At 40.3% G+C, this 16,778-nt stretch overlaps 1 protein-coding gene across 3 annotated transcripts in view; it reads right to left on the reverse strand.

The window, feature by feature from the left end:
• MTUS1 (microtubule associated scaffold protein 1) overlaps nucleotides 1-14,537 on the reverse strand; it is a 143,820-nt gene extending 129,283 nt beyond the window's left edge. For 2 of the 3 annotated variants that reach the window (XM_033103945.1, XM_033103941.1), the window contains exons 1-2: nucleotides 14,111-14,537; nucleotides 9,629-9,741 (exon numbers count right to left, since the gene is read on the reverse strand). The gene's annotated coding sequence lies outside the window, so the exon portion shown is untranslated. The remainder of the gene's footprint in view (nucleotides 1-9,628; nucleotides 9,742-14,110) is intronic. The other variant, XM_033103942.1, reaches the window with a different exon arrangement.
• Between the last annotated feature and the right edge of the window lie 2,241 nt (nucleotides 14,538-16,778).

The following is a 16,778-nucleotide window of genomic DNA, read 5'->3' on the forward strand; positions in this document are numbered from 1 at the left end:
TATACTATATTTCATCCATGCCTTTCCTTCAAGGACATCATGAGATATCAAAATTATATCTTTTCTGAGCCCACAAGTTTATAGAGTCAAAAATATTTGCTATCCAGTTTATTACTGATAACAGTAAATGAAGACCTCATGAAAATGTTAAAGATAACACATTGGCCCTAATATTTAGAAGACAGGCTGGCTCGACTCAGAGCTGTAGGTCCAAGGAATACTGAACATTCACTCACTGGTCCTGGCCGTGGCAGTGAGCATCTGTTTATTGAAAGTCTCTGCCTCTGCAGGTGAGTACACCACTACCTGTCAGGTATCCTCCCCTCCATCTACTCCAGAGTTCAAGGATGGCTAAATGCAGGAGTGTGCCAAGAGAACAAAAGAACACAACACGGACCTCAGGAAGCAAGAAATCCAACCAAGTCCCCTCCCTTACTCTCATAAGCAGAACAAAATCTCATTGCTCCAAAATTGGCTACTTTTTGTACTTCTCCGATGCAAGTGTAGGAAGAGGGAGCCTATGAGATCTTAGACTCTGTCCTCAATAGACTTAGAGAAATAGATGGTGCACTTTTTTTAGAGAGAAAAAAGACATTTAATATGCATATCGTTGTGCTTATATAGAAGAATCTGGAAATTCACAAGTTTGGCTTTGTTTAACTTTATATTTCTAAGGCAAATATATTTAATGCAAAGTCTTTAGCTCCATGAAAATGGTCCAAGTCTGGCTCCCAATTGTTTGAAGGCCCGAGAAAGCCTTTAAACTCATTGGTACATGAAAATCAATCAACAGAAAACTCTAAATAATTACCCTCAGCGATAAATTCTCAATAGAAACAATTCAGTAATTTGCTGGCTCCACTCTTAACAGCAATCTGCAGCTTAGTTATGGCCAACAAATTCCACGCTGACTGAGCCCAGGACCATGGCTCCCATTCTCACAGATCTGTGGACCCTGATGGCATGACAGGCTGACTCAGGGCTTGCAGGCAGAGATGGACGCAATGAAGACGTGGCCTTAAAAATGAGAGAGAAATGTTCTACTCATGCTCACTCAGTTAATATTTGTAGAATTCAATAGCCCCACTATTTAAAATGAATAATTCCAGTATCTCCTCATGCCTTTCTCCAAATGATTTCAACCCCTGTATAAAGTATTTTAATCATAAGTTAAAGGAAATAGCATCTCTCTTCTTGAATACTAACTTCCTAGTTTACACATTCCTAGTAAATGCATGATGCTAGTGTACTTTAATGTAATCCACATTTACAGTTGAGAATAATGCTATTCCGTCATTACACAAACAGAAGACATTTTAGTTAGCAAAAAAACCTTACCAATTTCCTCACAACTATTCTCTTAATATTAGAAACTTTCAAAAAAAAAAAAGAATCCTTATATTGATTTTTATTATATTCAGAGCCTCCAATTAGATACAAAAGGAGGAACCCACACAACAGCTTTAGTCCCACAGAAGCTAAGTGGCTGCAGAACAGGAGCTGGTTACTTCATGCACCACCCCGCTAGGTCCCTTATCCCTGCTATCAAGGGACCTTTTACTACAAGAGCTTGCATTCACTCAACAAACATTCATGAGCCACCTACCATGTGCCAGCTATTCTGCTAGGGACAGAAGACAGCCCCTGTCATCAAGGAACCTTCAAAGAGTATACAATGCAGTTAAGAAAACAAGAAAGTAAATAATTACAAAAACTGTAAAAGTGGAAGCAACCAGAGCCTAAGGGACTAAGAGGGTGCATTCCACTCCTGAGGATATGAAGAGAACGGTTAAGCATAGCTCCCTGAAGAGGATGAAGCTAGAGCAGAGTATAAGGAACAGGCAGTGGGTGCTTCTCAGCCGTTCAGATTTTAGGTACTAATAATATGTGCCCTCCAAAAATCTGGAGACAAAACATGGGAAAGCCAGCTTTTAATTTTCCACAAAGAACACTTCACACAAAATACCTTTTGACTATTGCCAATGCGTTATAAAAGGACCATTTTTTAACACCAAAAGGGAATACAAACCTGCAGAATAAAGAACATTCTTTCAGTTTAGATTATATATTTAGCCTGATGACATGTTAGTACGGTTGTTTTTTTGTTTTGTTTTTTCCATTTCCCTGTGTGATGGTAAACATTTTGTCACCAAGCACCCCTGGTTCATAGATCCCCATTTGGAATCTCTGAGCTAGGGGAGAAGGATAGCAAGGGACAGGAGAAAGGGAAGCTAGAGAAGGGAGGTGCTAGATGGGATATGGAGGGCAGTTTCCCAGCTCTCCGGGAAGATCAAAGACGAGGACCAGAGAAAAAGACACACACAAAAGGAAGTGCTGAGAAGGCCAGTGGACCAGAAAAGGCCTGGAACAGATCAAAGAAGAGTCAGTGTATACTGATCCGGCCACTGGAAGCCACAAGAGAGACCACAGAAACCAGCACACACGTAGACAGAGCCATCTAAAGACCCATCTTGAGGAGCTGCCTCAGCAGAGGCCAAGACATCTGGAAGGGCATCACCTGGACCAGACAACTCTCACCCACTGCCTGACACTATGGTGCTATAAAGCTCCTCCAGGACCTTGGTTCCAACCCAGACGTGGGCGTGCGGCAAAGGGAGGAAAACAACCCTTGAGAGGGGAGAGCGGCCCTGGCTAGGAAGTTTGAATTGACCAAATTTAAACCCTGAAGTTAGGTCGTCTGTTTAATAACCAGCACTTAAACACACTGTGGAATTAGCTCATCTTCAGGAATACAGGACGCACGCACAAAATAATTCAGTCCGAGCCAGAACACATCATCCCAGTTCTCTGGATTACTCAAGAGCTCACCCACCTCACACCAACTCATACTGTTTCACATATATTTCAGAATGCAAATTAAAATAGAATTTTTTTTTTATGATATTACTTTCCTGATAAAGTTGACAAGTATTGTGGAGGGAGGCTGACCTAAGGCTGTGAAACTAAATTGGAGGCTTCTGACTGTCAGAAGGACTAGTGAGAGAAAAAAGGTGTGTCAACAATGTTCAGTGCATCAAGGGACTGACGAGTGGGGACTCTCCCTCTCTGACACATTGTCAACCCCTACTTGTCCAGCCACAGTTAGCAGAGTGTGAGGCCAGGATGGGGCAGCAGGCAGCCATGTCTTCCACGGATAAAGATAACAAAGTCAGCACACAGCACTTCAAAGTCCATGAAAGTGTTCTCACTGAAGTCATCCTCCCACCTGACAGCCAATGGGACAGACAGGTCCCAGGACAATCACTTCCTCCTATCACGCCTCTCCTTTTACAGATGTCCGACTTGATGTGTCCAGAAGTTCAGCACCTTGTCCAAGAAATAGAGTAAATAAATAGCAATGGACATTAAAGCCAATTCATTGTGATCTTAACCTCCTTTTCACCCTCCTTCCAACAGTAATAAAAGAAACTAATTTTGGGTAGCTCTATATAGCGATGGCCCCACAGCTGCACAGACACGAGGGCATGTGTTATTTGAGGAGAGCTCCCAGTTACTCAGCTACTGGGTTACCTACCTTGGGCAAGCCAAAAGTAATCTTAGATGCCGTTTCCTCACCTGCAAAAACTGATATAACAACAATCCATCTCATAGAGTTGTTTTAAGAATTAAAAGTGGGCTGGCCCGGTGGCTCAAGTCATTGGAGCGCTGTGCTCCTAACACCAAGGTCGCTGCTGTGAGTGGCTGACTGGCGACCAATAACTGGCAACTGACTGCCTCAGCCAGGGTTGCGGGGAGAGCGCAAGGCTCCTAACACCAGCCTGGGCCAGGGAGCTGTGTCCTACACAACTAGACTGAGAAACAAGGGCTTGAACCGGAGGGGTGGCAGGGAGGTGGAAGAAGGGGGGGGTGAAAGAAATTTTTGGAAACTCTTTAACTCACAATTATTAGTTGCTAATAGCAACAACCTCGTGAAACAAGCTTTATTATTATCCGCACTTTACTTAATGACCAAAGCTCAGCAACTTCTTCATATAGCCAAGGGAAGTTTCGGTGGTGATGGACATATACTATATCTTGACTGGTGTGTTGGTTATATGGATGTGTATTTGTCAAAACTCATAATTGTACACTCAAGCTAGGTGCATTTCATGGTACTTCATTGTATCTAATTGTTTTTTTCATAGATCCTGTGGTCAGTAAACAGCAGTATATATTCCAGAATCTTCCATTAATACACATTGGAACCTATAGATGTTTTTCTTGGCTCTCGTTCTGTAATCCACCTTCCAACTAATTCCTTCCCACCCAATGTAAAAACCTAGAATGTTACTACACCTACTAACCACCATTTTTGTCTAATCTCACAGACATCAAACATGCCCTACTTATGCAGAATTTTATGTTTTACTGTTACCTGTAGAATACAGAAGGTGCCAAAAAAAATGTATATACATTTTAACAAAGGAAAAAACTGTATAAAAATTATAATACAATGACTGACGCTAGCATTCATTTTATTAACGCCATCTTTTGAGCAAACGTCATACTACATATTGCTACTGTAATTCAATTCAACTTCGAAAAGTAATACATAGATGACGTCTCTTAAAATGTGTATATTTTTTGGCAACCCCGGTATAGTCACCTAGAGCCCCTTAAGGGAGTTGGTCTCTGGCCTTGATCTTATAGGGTATTATACCCACAGACCTAAACAATCACCTTGTAAAATAGGTCAGGACCACACACCAGATGTCTATAATCCCAAACCAATAGATACCTGAAAATTTAAAATATTATCTCTCAGTCTAAGTCAGCATTCCTTCAACATTTTTTGAGCAACTATTTATAAAGGATGTACTATTCTATGTATTCCTGATAGATAGGTAAACAAAATTAAATTCTTACTCCTATGGATATTACCTCGTATTGTAGATAATTTTCAGAATTCCATCAAAAGGTAAACTTTTTTATGAAAATCAGTAAAAAGTGTAAGATCAGAACAATAAGACTAAATCCCAGGATAGCACTGAGCCAACACAGGACAGACTATCCCTATAAAAGTAAAGAAATAAAACCAAACCACCATTTACATGCAGTGCCTATCAAGGACCACCATCTGAGACTGTATAGCTGCGCTGATAAAACAATTTGATGTAAAGACTCTGCATTCTGTTTGTTTCCAAATTATATACAGCTAGTTAAAGAAATTACCCAAAGGGCAGCACAGGTTGTTTGGGAGAAATGGGGGTAGACTGAATATGCAGGGCAGAGTTTAAAACTAAAATAAAATCTTTTCCTGAAAGTGTTAAATGAGCACGAACAACTCCATTTATAATCTTTCAGCCAGTTGCCTTATCTCTTCAAAGTTCACTTGGCTAAAAGGAAATAATTTTCCATTAGAGCGATGCCAAGGCCAATTGAAAAATGCCATGTTGTGTGTGTGTGTGTGTGTGTGTAGTTACGCAAGTTGGCACCTCACACTGTACCTCCCAACCTTCACTAAACATCAACTTCCTGTGCCCTTTTCTTGAAAATGATTACCTATGTTAGGTTTTCCACTGGCAAATAAAAGTTCCTTAACAAAGGTCAATGTATGTTCACACCGAACTCACAGAAGCAGCCCAAAGGAAGAGCTAATCTAAGTAAAGGCACTTTTCAAGTCCTAACACTGTCCATTCCTTAGAAGTCTCTTTGGTAATGCAGAACTGTTGACTGCAGGGCTACAACCACGACTGATACCCAGGGTGTAACTGGTTTTATGGGACATTCTCTTCCCAGCTCTGATTGACACCAGCCCTCCTCTCCTAGTTAAATTTCTACTGGGATTAGCTCCATTTACCCATGCAGCTTTAAATAATGAAATGGGATTCAAAATTTCTATAGAAAAAAAAAAAATGTTCAGAAAAAACAGTCATCCCTATTCAACATGCATAACCTTGGATTGCTACCTGTAAAATGGGTGAATTTTACAGTGTATTATTGTACAATCCAATGATTCAAATGATTGTTCTGATAGATTTTATTTGGTTCTTCTTGAAAGAAGTCTGAAAACTATAAAATCTCATAGAAATGTACTGTATCATTGTAATGATATGTAACTCTCAATTTTCTATTTGTCTACTAATTTAATGGCTTACAAGATTTAACATTCTGTTTTATGTTCTGTGGTTAGAAAATAGAATAACAACTCATAATTCTAAGCTATGTTATCTGAAATGTTACATATCCAAACTACTGCATGTCTTTGATCTCATTTCAGCACCATGTGAAGAAAATTCTAGCAACACCAATTTGTTACTTCTTATAGAATTAAAAGTAGTCGAGTAACAGTATCATACTGGGAGTGGGGAATGGAGCAAGAGGGAAGAAGACTTGGGTCCTTGTCCTGGTTCCATACCTTAACTCACCGTAACATAAAACACCTACCCAACTAGGTCCAGTCCTCAATTTCTTCATATACCGTGTTTCCCCGAAAATAAGACCTAGCCAGACCATCATCTCTAATGCGTCTTCTGGAGCAAAAATTAACATAAGACCCTATCAACTGCTACGGGTACCAACCAATTCTATTTAAGGAAGAAGGAAAGTTATCATACTGGGATAACCATTCCCCACTCCCAGTATGATATTGGACTCTTGCGCCTGGAATTTAATTCCCAACAGAGAGCACCAACAGATCCAAGCAACAACTCCGACAAAGGTGAGTGAATGAAATGAAATTTCCTGTCCATGAATCGGAAAAGGTTTAAAACAAGAAACAAAGGAAGGTTATTAGCACTTATTCACTATCTACTATATACCTGACATTGTGGTAGAATAACCCCAGGAGAGAGGAGTTATCTGCACTGTTCTGATGAGATGACGGGTACAAAGGCAAGGATGTAACTTACCCAAAATCACGCGGCCTAACATAGACAGCCATGTCTAACTTTGGTCTAACTTTGAAGTCTGTGCACTCTCCTGAATTCCTGTACCCAACATTCTGGATTCCAGTAACATTTTTTTCAATTCTATAACAAAGTATGTCTCCAAAGTTTCATAATTGACGTCAGGGTGAGAAAAATCTAGCAAAATGTTGACATGTCTCCATTTTATTACTCCAATTTTAATAAAAACAGGAGGAAAGAGAGGAAAAAAGCAATACCCTGCCCTGTAGGCTTCTACTTATACCATATAAGTAGAAAGTAATTTTCATTTGATTAGTACCTATAACGTTATAAATGTTACATATTTAGCACAAGATATAACCAACATTTTTCTACCAAAACATTTCAAGTTTTTCTTAACAAGAGAAATGCAGGCTTTTCCTAGCTCCATTCCTTTTTCATTGATTAGACTCACTCTTTTTATCTGGGAATTAAAATGAATTAGTAAATCCCTCTGCATAGTTGTCATGAATCTCCATAAAGCACCATCAGAAATTTTTAAGTATTAAACAAAAAATGTAATACTTAAGAGTATTAAATCAAATCCAACAACCAGCGATTCTAGTGAACCATCAAAGTTTCCCAGAAATGCAAAACTACTCTGAAACTCAAATCTTATTAACATAATAAGAGCAAGAACAACCCCAGACTGAAAATTCATCTCAATTCCTCTTTAAAATGTAAATATGTGTTTCTCTAAACAAGGAACAGCCCAAGTCTCCCTACTGATAAGAAATTGTCAACTTGTGACTATCTGCACAAATGGAGAAGGTCACCAATTCTCACAAGGGGAATTCATTCTGTACAAGTATTGGCACATAGGCATAGGCCAGGTGTTTTGAGAATGGCACTTTATTAAAACATAGAATTATAACTCAGAAGGAATAAGAATTGTACACCTTCCAGCTCTGCGTTCGCCTAACTTCTAACAGCAGTCTTTCAGAGACACAAGGCCACCCTGAGCAGCCTCCCTCTCTTCTGCTTGCTGCAGATTTCACAGTGGATGAGGGGGCTGGGCACCAGGAGAGGACAAGGAGGAAAATCGAGAAAAGCAGTAAGGAAACTAACAGCTCTGGCTTAAAAGACCTTCTAGTAGCTGTGACTAATTGAAGAAGGAATTTCAAACTCCCATGCCATCAGAGCTCTTGATTTATTCCAGGCTACATCTAGTACAAATAATTCTAAAAGTGCAAATACACCCAGCATCATACGGTTTAGACCCTATTCTCAAGAAACAAGATGTAACCAAAAGTTATTGGAAAAGGTCACTAAAAAGATTATCCAGAGAAAGTGAGTGAAACCACAGACGGTAGTGCTAAGTATCTTGCCTGTCAACTCTTTTGGTGAGAAGGAAAAGAGAAAGGTGATCAAGGATCAGGAGTCCGTACATAACCAAAAATGTCAAAACAGGCTCAGGTTTACCAAAATTTGGTCGAGGCAGCGACAGAATCCCCGACGTATGGTACAACGTTAACGACGTGGGAGACTATTTCTAGCAACCTAAACATTTCCAAAACTGTACTTTTCACAATGGTTGAGGCTTTTCTGACTGACTGCCCTGAGAACCGTGTCTACTTTGCACGGTGTTTGGCCCATGGAACACGCTCAATACATGGTTTGAGGCTGATGGAAATCCAACTTAAGATTCTAACAGCAAGGATTTTTACTCATGTCTTTTACTGACCACTTAACATGAAAACATAATCCTAACTACACATTACTGTATATACGACTTGGTTCTACATACAGGTCTAGATTGAGGATCTAATAAAACAAGTACATTTTTCTTAGTGGAAAATTTTATCTTACCCTTTGTAACCTATTTCCCGTTTGTCCAATCTTCCTCTCTCACTAACAAGTAGGACTTCCACAATCCTCCTTTAAATGACCTTCTATTGGGATAGGTTAGTAGAAATGTGCAAACATGGTTCAGTTCTATAATTTACCTAAGAATGAGATGACTGGGGAATAATAGTTTGCATAATATAATATAGTGCATAATAAAATATAGACTTTTTATAGCTGAGTGTGACACACAGAGGCTGGGTAAGGGGTTCAGCCCACGTTTGCACGGCATCTCTTAGACTGCTTCTACCTAAACTGGCTTCTATTCCATAAAGCTGGCCAAGCGAGCTATGTGTTAAAAGGGCAGGCAGTTTCAACTCGATATCATTCATTGTTAACAATCATCAAAACTATCTACGAGATAAACATAAGCAAGAACTCATTTGTCACGGACCACTGTTAAACACATGTTCAGAACTGCTTATCTGAAATGAGGTCAAGAAATATTGACTTTTCTTTCCGAACTGGTATATATGTAAATAATGCCAGAGTTAAATATTACCAAGTTTCCAATGCAGGAAAAGTATAGAAGCAAGCTAACATTGAGTCAAGACTCAATGAACACTGCCATAAACGTATTTTAAGCTAGACGCTTATTTATCCAAGAATATATATTTACACCTCTCCTTCCTGCTCTTCTGATACGTGTGACTCTCTCCCAGAGGAAATCTTTTCTCAACGACAACAGAGGACACAAAATGTCTTAAAATGTTTTTGTTAATTGTAGAAGATCAGGGTAATTACGATTGATTGGCCTTCAAACCTAAACACTAATTTTCTTTTCTTTGCAGTGAGCTTAACTATAAACTGACAAGGTACAAATATGTAAAAGTATTTAAAAGAATAACCATAAGGTAATTTAATGGCTTTACAACCATCTTCTCATGGCACCTTACCTGGAAGACTGACGTGTTGTTCCCAGTTTTGTTCCCCGTCTTCGCTCTTCCTCTAGCTGTGTGCATACAATGGAGACTGGCCAGGCCTGCCCTGCCACTCAGAACAATTCTTACTGAAACATGAAATCAGTACAATTTCAAACAAAATTACACTACCTGGAAGTCATTTCCTTGCAACTCCTTTGCCCTTTCCTGCTAGTCTGAGAAACTTACAACCTGTACTTGCACTTCATCTTTCACTGGCCCAAAACAATATATATATTCACCCCTACTCAAGAAGTAAACATATTTCCTCAAGGGAAACTTTAAGTGACTTTAAAACGCTCTTTGTTTTATAGCTTCAAAATGAAATAAAACTCCTAGGTTAGAATGAAATTAGGATGTGTGACTTTTCTTACTTTCACTCACCAAAGTAATGTGCGCATAAAAACATTCATTGATTTAGATCTGGGCCTCTTAACAAGAGTTAAATACAGTTTATCTTTAAGTAAATAAACACATTTTCATTTCTCTTCAACATGGGGCTAAACTAAAGGTTAAGGAAAATCTATTAGCTTTAATGAACAAAAATAAGGTTTCAGAATCAGAGATTTATATGCAAATAAATATGTACGTCTGAAGTGCTTGAAAGCTATTTACTTTAGTAGAACACCTCTAGATTCAAGCTTGTTTACACTCCAAATTTGCTGAACAAACCCTTTCTTACTTGATTGTGTAACAGCCATCCGAGCAATCACAAATTGCAAATTAGCTGAAAGCGTATGAAAACGAAATTTCATGGTATGTATCTATCTACATAGTGAAGATTAGCATCCAAATCTCTCATCCTCAAAGTGGGGAAAAAACTCTTTTTTATCTTCAGCCAAATGAAGAAAATGTCGTGTATGAACATCATGGATTACCGCCCACAGAAAGGAGTAATAACCACTGATTTCAAAGAACATTGAGGTCATTTAAAAAAATAACTATCATCAGGACAACCTTTCATAAAACTTGATTTAGAAACACAGTTTTAGAAGCAGTAGCTGAGAATCAGACTCAGTTCCTAGTTATCCTGGACTGCCATAAGCCAAGGATGGGGAACCCTCGTCAAAGCTGACTTTATTGAACCAAATTTCAGGCTGGCTAAAGCCATAACATATCATCTAATCCCTTTTTCTTTTCTTTCTTTCTTTCATTTTTTTTTCAAACAAAAGAAACAGGGTGGAGTCACTCATCCTCAGTCATTCCTCTGAAGGCCAAAAGACACAAGTGCCCAAGCACCTGCCCGCCCAGGTCAGGTGGGGTCTCCTCCATTGCTTTGATAGAAAGTCTGGGCCTGTTTCCTAGTGCCTCCACACACCATACACCAGCCTTATCCTCGCCACTCAGCTATGGTCGGTCCCCTGGCTTATTCTTAGGCTCTGAAAGATGGAGAGTGAAAGAAAAGGGACAGGCGCTGAAGGAGAGCACTCTCAGTGAGGCCTCTACAAGTTTTCAGGGTATATGTAAGCGTCCATAGCATGGAAAGATAACTCAAGTTTGGGGAATCAGTCAGGCTTATTTTCCCCTCTTCATATAAACAGTTTAATTTTTAAATAATGTTAGAAAATCAATTTGGGAAAATTTATAACTATATATACATCCAACTACACATCAAGAAAGAAAATTTAGGATGAAACTACAATAATGAATATTAAAAAAATTCTAGCAAAATAATACTACCTATGAACAATGGAAAAATAAATGGATTGTGAGCCTAATTTATATAACCACAGAATAACAGCTCTGAAAGACTTTCATTCCCTGGAATTTAAAACTTTCTGCTTTGATTTCCAAGAATATTTTTCCTGATGGTCTATACTATACACAACTATTTCTCATCCACAAACACAATCTGTTTTGCAACAGTCTCTACTCCAGGGCATGGAGTTCTTACAATGCATTTGAAAAGAATCTGATTCAGAATTTGGGGGGGTGGGGATTCTTTCAAAAGTCATCTTCTGCCACTGTCCTATATAGTTCTTAAGCTATGATTCAGGAGCAGTAAAATTTTGTTTTTGAGAAAGTCAACATTAAAGTATACAACGTCTGTAAGTCAAAACCACTATTAACACATGCTATGTGTTTGTCTTTATAAGGCAAAGACAAAATGGGAAAAAATACCTGCAATATGAAAGGCAAAAGTTTACTATCAATCCATAAAAAGCTCTTATGAATAGAAAAATACTAATATGCCAGGAGAAAAATTCGGCACTACATTCAATTAAAAGGGAAGAAAAATGGACAATAACCAGATTTTTGGTGTTCAACATCATTTGTAATCAAAGAAATAGAAATGTAAATATTGAGATAACACTGTTCACCTATAAAGCTGGCAATAATTATTTTTCTTTTTAAGGATACTTTCCCATAGTAACAAGAATATAGTAACACAGGTACTCTCAGAGTGCTGGTGGGAGCATACTTGGGTATAACATATTTTGGAAAGCAAATAGTCAACCTGTATCAAGAGATCTTTGAACCATCAACTATATTTCAAGGACTCCATCTAAGGAACTATGTCCGGTAGATAAAATTTTATAAAGGATATTTGTTGCTCCAGTATATATTTAATAACAATAATTGGAAATAAGTTAAAAGTTTAGCTGTAAGAAAATGGCTAAATACATTGTTACATTTATTGTGACATTGAGATAATGCAATATTATGTAGCCACTAAAATAAGATTCTTGAAGAACTATAACAGCACAGGAATTTTTTCATAATATGTTAAGCAAAAAAAAATCATATGCAACAGTATATTTGCATAAATTACATAATTGTAAAAAATAAATATTTTGTGTTATACATTAACAAGTATAAAGAAAATATTAATTGTGATTATCTTTGGATGTGGGATGATTGAACTTTTACACTTTTTCTCAATCTACCAATTTTTATACAGCAAGCATGCCTTAGTTTTGAAATTGTAACAAACAAGGCCAACAGAACAGGGCCATTAAGTGACATGCTTTTTAAATGCTTAAGGCAGTTTCATTTCTAAGATATACCAAAAGAAATCTAGCTAGAATTTTATAAACCTATAAAATATTCCAAAATTGTAACCTTCAATTACTGATAACATAATTAAAAGGTGAAGTCTCCTACAAGCACCATTTGCTCCACGTAATGCTGATTTAAAAAAAAAATAGATGGAGAAGTTGGTGCAAGTTACATAAGTAACAATACATTATTTTAAACTAAATTCCACTCCTCAGGTTTTTGGTTTTGTTTTGTTTTTAGGATAAGTAGTTCTAATCATTTCTTCGTATAACTTCCCTTATGGAATACTGCACTTGAGAAAAAAAATCGATAAACACTTTATACATTGTAAAGCACTACACAAAAAGAGCATCATTGTTTCAATTTAAATTGGCCATCCTATCCTGCCCTTGTAGTTTTAACAAACACTGTTATCTGGGTGTATCTAGACTCCTCAAGAAAGTCCTAGGTTCCCAAGCAGCAGCGACTTTCACTTCGCTTTTCCCCTCTCCCTCCTCTTCTTTGCTCTCCTCTTAACACCTCCACGCCCACCCTCCATCCCAGGCCAGACGATTCAGCGTGATGATTAACTGAACCCTATCACCTGATGAAACAAGAACGCCTTCATCCTTCCCCCGCCCCCGCCCCCGTGTTCTGCCTAAAACTTTGATTTTATTCAAACAAACAAAACACACTGAATTTCCTTTCTTAGTATGCTGACTACTTAAAATAAACAATATTAACAGAACATGTGAAACTTTCTGAAAGCTAAATGAAGAATTAATCTCTCCATTCCTACTCCAAAGTCAATTAATCCGAGTCAAAATCAACAACTAACTTAGTAGAAAAGAATATGTCTTAAAAAGAAGAGGACAAAAAGATTTAAGTAAACATAAATCCACTGGTTACTACAAAGTGATCAACCAGGTGACCTTCGGGGTGTACTTTTCTAGAGAGCTAGAGAAACACAAGTGAACCGCAGGAAGCAATAAGGGAAGGGACAAGAGGCCCTTGGGAATTGCAGCAACCCTATTAAACCATTTTCAGCCCTGATTACTTATGCTGAGAATGGACCCAAGCGAACCGCCCAGCGACAGGGCTGGGGCTGCTGGGCCCTGGCGGGTCAAGCATCTGGTGGGCGGCTTCCGGCTGAAGGTAGAAGCTTGTCAGTCTGCGTAACTGAGTCGACAGTAAACCCCTTCGGTCACTTTCAAGGTGACAGCTACGAGATCCGCATCCGTCTCTTCCGCACGAGCTTCGCTGTGCCCACGTGAGACCTGCTCTCTACAACCTCCCCTCCGCTGTGGCTGCCTCCCCACTTCCCCAACTTTGGCACCCAAGCTGCTAGATTACCCGCCCCCTCCCCGAAAGCTAGTCACCCTGTGACGGTCGTGTTCGCCAAGTCCTCTCCGCACCTTCACCCGCGATCCCCACCACGGACAGGCTGGGCAGCAGGAATCGACTCAACTCCACACTTACCCGCAGCTCCTCGTATCCAACCGCGAGCCCTCCCGAAAACCAGCAATTGCGGGGAGATCAGCACTCGGAGCCCAAGCGCCCTTTGGACCCTCGGCGGAGGCTCTTCAGGCCCACCCTGGAGGCCCGCGGTGCAATCTGTGCCCGCCGGGCAGCGTCTGCACCTGGGGACACGCGGCTTGTCCCCACCCCCACCCGCACGCCGCCGGCGGTTTCTGCCCGGCGGGATCCGTGAGTCCGGGGCGCCCCAGGCCCCCGCCTCTCAGGCTGCCTGGGGGTGGAGCAAGGGCGGGGAGTTCGGGAAACTTGTAAATACACAGGCTCCGCCGCCTCTGCCCGCTGCACCCGCTGCGGCTCCTTCCAGGCGGCCCCAGCCTGCGCCGCGCAGCTGGAGACAAAGGCCAGGCGGCGTCCGAGGGGGCTGCGCCCCGAAAAACTTCAAAGCCGCGCGAGGCTGTACCTCGGCACGCCAACTCCGGGGGCTCCCGCAGCGCTCAGCCCGCCCGCCGCCTCTCTCCTCGCGCTCCTAGGTCCCAGTGCCGAGGCCCGCGCGCGCCCGGGCTAAATGCTGACGCGCCCCGTGCCCCCGGCGTTCGCCCAGGACTGCGCTGCACCTGTTGCCACGTGCGACGCTGCGCCCGGGGTGGCCGCCTGCGCACCTGGCTGAACCTCACATCCCACACCACGCAGGTCCCCGCGGGCTACTGGAACTGTGCTGCTCCCAGTGCTGGGGGCCCCAGGCCGGGCTGCGGAGAGGATCTGCCCCCTACCGCCCTCCTGGCACCTGGGTTCCCGGTGCGAACTCTCAGACTTCGCGCTAGCGGAGGGGCATTGCAGCGAGGGAAGTCCGGCTGTGGGGTAGGGCGTGGGAAGGTTGCAGAATTCTCGGGGCGAAGGTTTGCAAGAAACCAGAGTGGATTGTTGCTTCAGAGTATCACACTCCGGGTCTATTTTATTCACTAAAGAAATGAGCTCCAGCTGTTAGAACTTCGAATAAAAAGTGTGAAGGAGAATAGAACACCAGAGGGAGAAACGAGGCCCAACCCATTTGTCAATAAGCAAATCAAGTCCTTCCTCTTTTCTAAACCCAGCAAATTTCATTCTTATTAGGCCCATTTTTAGGCATATTTTTAATTCAAAGCTTTTTCACAGATGTTCTTGCACTTACAAGAGATGTAACATTACTGAATCATTAAGTCAGACAACCTGAGTCCAAAATTTAAAAAATAATAATAATCACCTGGTTTGGATTTGAAAGCTTTTGTAAGAGAAGTAAGCTTTTTTCTGGGAATTAATCTGAGGATACTGTATTTGACAGTTTCTATACTATCAACATTAGATCAACTAACAGCTGTATTGCCATTTACAGTTGTAAAGCCTTTTCACGTGTCCAGTGCTCCATTATTTCCTCGACAAGACCCAGGGGTATATGGTCAGATTATTATCTCCATTTTTCAGCTGAGGAAATGGAAGCACAGAAAGGCCAAGAGACTTTCTAAAGGTCACACAGCTAGTGAAGGTCAAGAGTAAACCCAACAGGCCTAACTCCTAATCTCTTTTTATCCCATTACATGATGACACCACTCACGTGCTTTTGAAGTTCCTGCTGTAAAGACAGACTGGTAACTAACATAAGTATGACTCTAGGAAAAGGCATGTGATTATTTTTAAAGATACAGCATTAAACACCATTGAATGATTCCCTATGCAAAAGCACCAAAAAACAAAACAAAAACAAACCACTGACATTGTTTCTGCAAGTCATCAGGCAGTTATGCTAATCAGTAACATCCCTCCTCCTTAAGTAGAATACTCCAAGTGTTAAACATACCATTTAATCTGCGTAACCCTCAGGTGACCCAGATGATTTGGACCAACTCCCCCACCAAACACACACAGTTCTACTGTGTGGTTTACTTATATCTATAAATATGGAACCTGTTTTACTTCATTTTTCCATGAAATAGATTCAAGAAAAACAAAACAACAAACAAACACACCCTTCTCTAAGTAATCCGAAGCAACTTTTGTGGCCATTGGATAATCTGAAAATTAGCTTCTAAGTGCATCCAAATAAAAACAGAAGTTACCTTTTAGGGACATCATTAGGGACTCTGTCAAGGCAAGTATGCTTGAATGGAGCCTGCTGACTTTTCTTTCCATCTTAGTTCTGGGCATGTTGCCATGTTCTTGATCTCTGAACTTTAATGGTGACCTGCTACAGACTTCATAAACAATATTAAGGGTCTGATAATAACTCCACAAAACGTTGTGGCCCTTTGCCCTAAAAAAGGTTAGCATAATTTTTATTTCTCCATTAGAAAATTGCAAATTAAAGCTACATTGAGAAACTAGTTTTTTACTTATCAGATTGGCAAAGATTAGAAAGCTTCATAACCACTGGCAATCGTGTGGAGGAATGGCTAGTCGCAAAGCAGATGTGTATGTAGGTTGAAATGACCTCCATTGAGGGTACTTCACAATACCTAACAAAATTATACATGCATATATCCTGTGAGCCAGTAAGTCTACATATAAGAATTTATCTTACAACACACATGAGAAATGGCAAGTCCATATTAGCATCATTTATAATAAGATTGAAAAAAAAAGTGTAAATGTTCTTTAATAAAGGACTGGTAAATTGTGAAACAGCCATAACATTACATCC

The sequence above is a fragment of the Rhinolophus ferrumequinum genome, chromosome 4, assembly GCF_004115265.2.
Source record: "Rhinolophus ferrumequinum isolate MPI-CBG mRhiFer1 chromosome 4, mRhiFer1_v1.p, whole genome shotgun sequence".
NCBI classification, from domain to species: Eukaryota; Metazoa; Chordata; class Mammalia; order Chiroptera; family Rhinolophidae; genus Rhinolophus; species Rhinolophus ferrumequinum.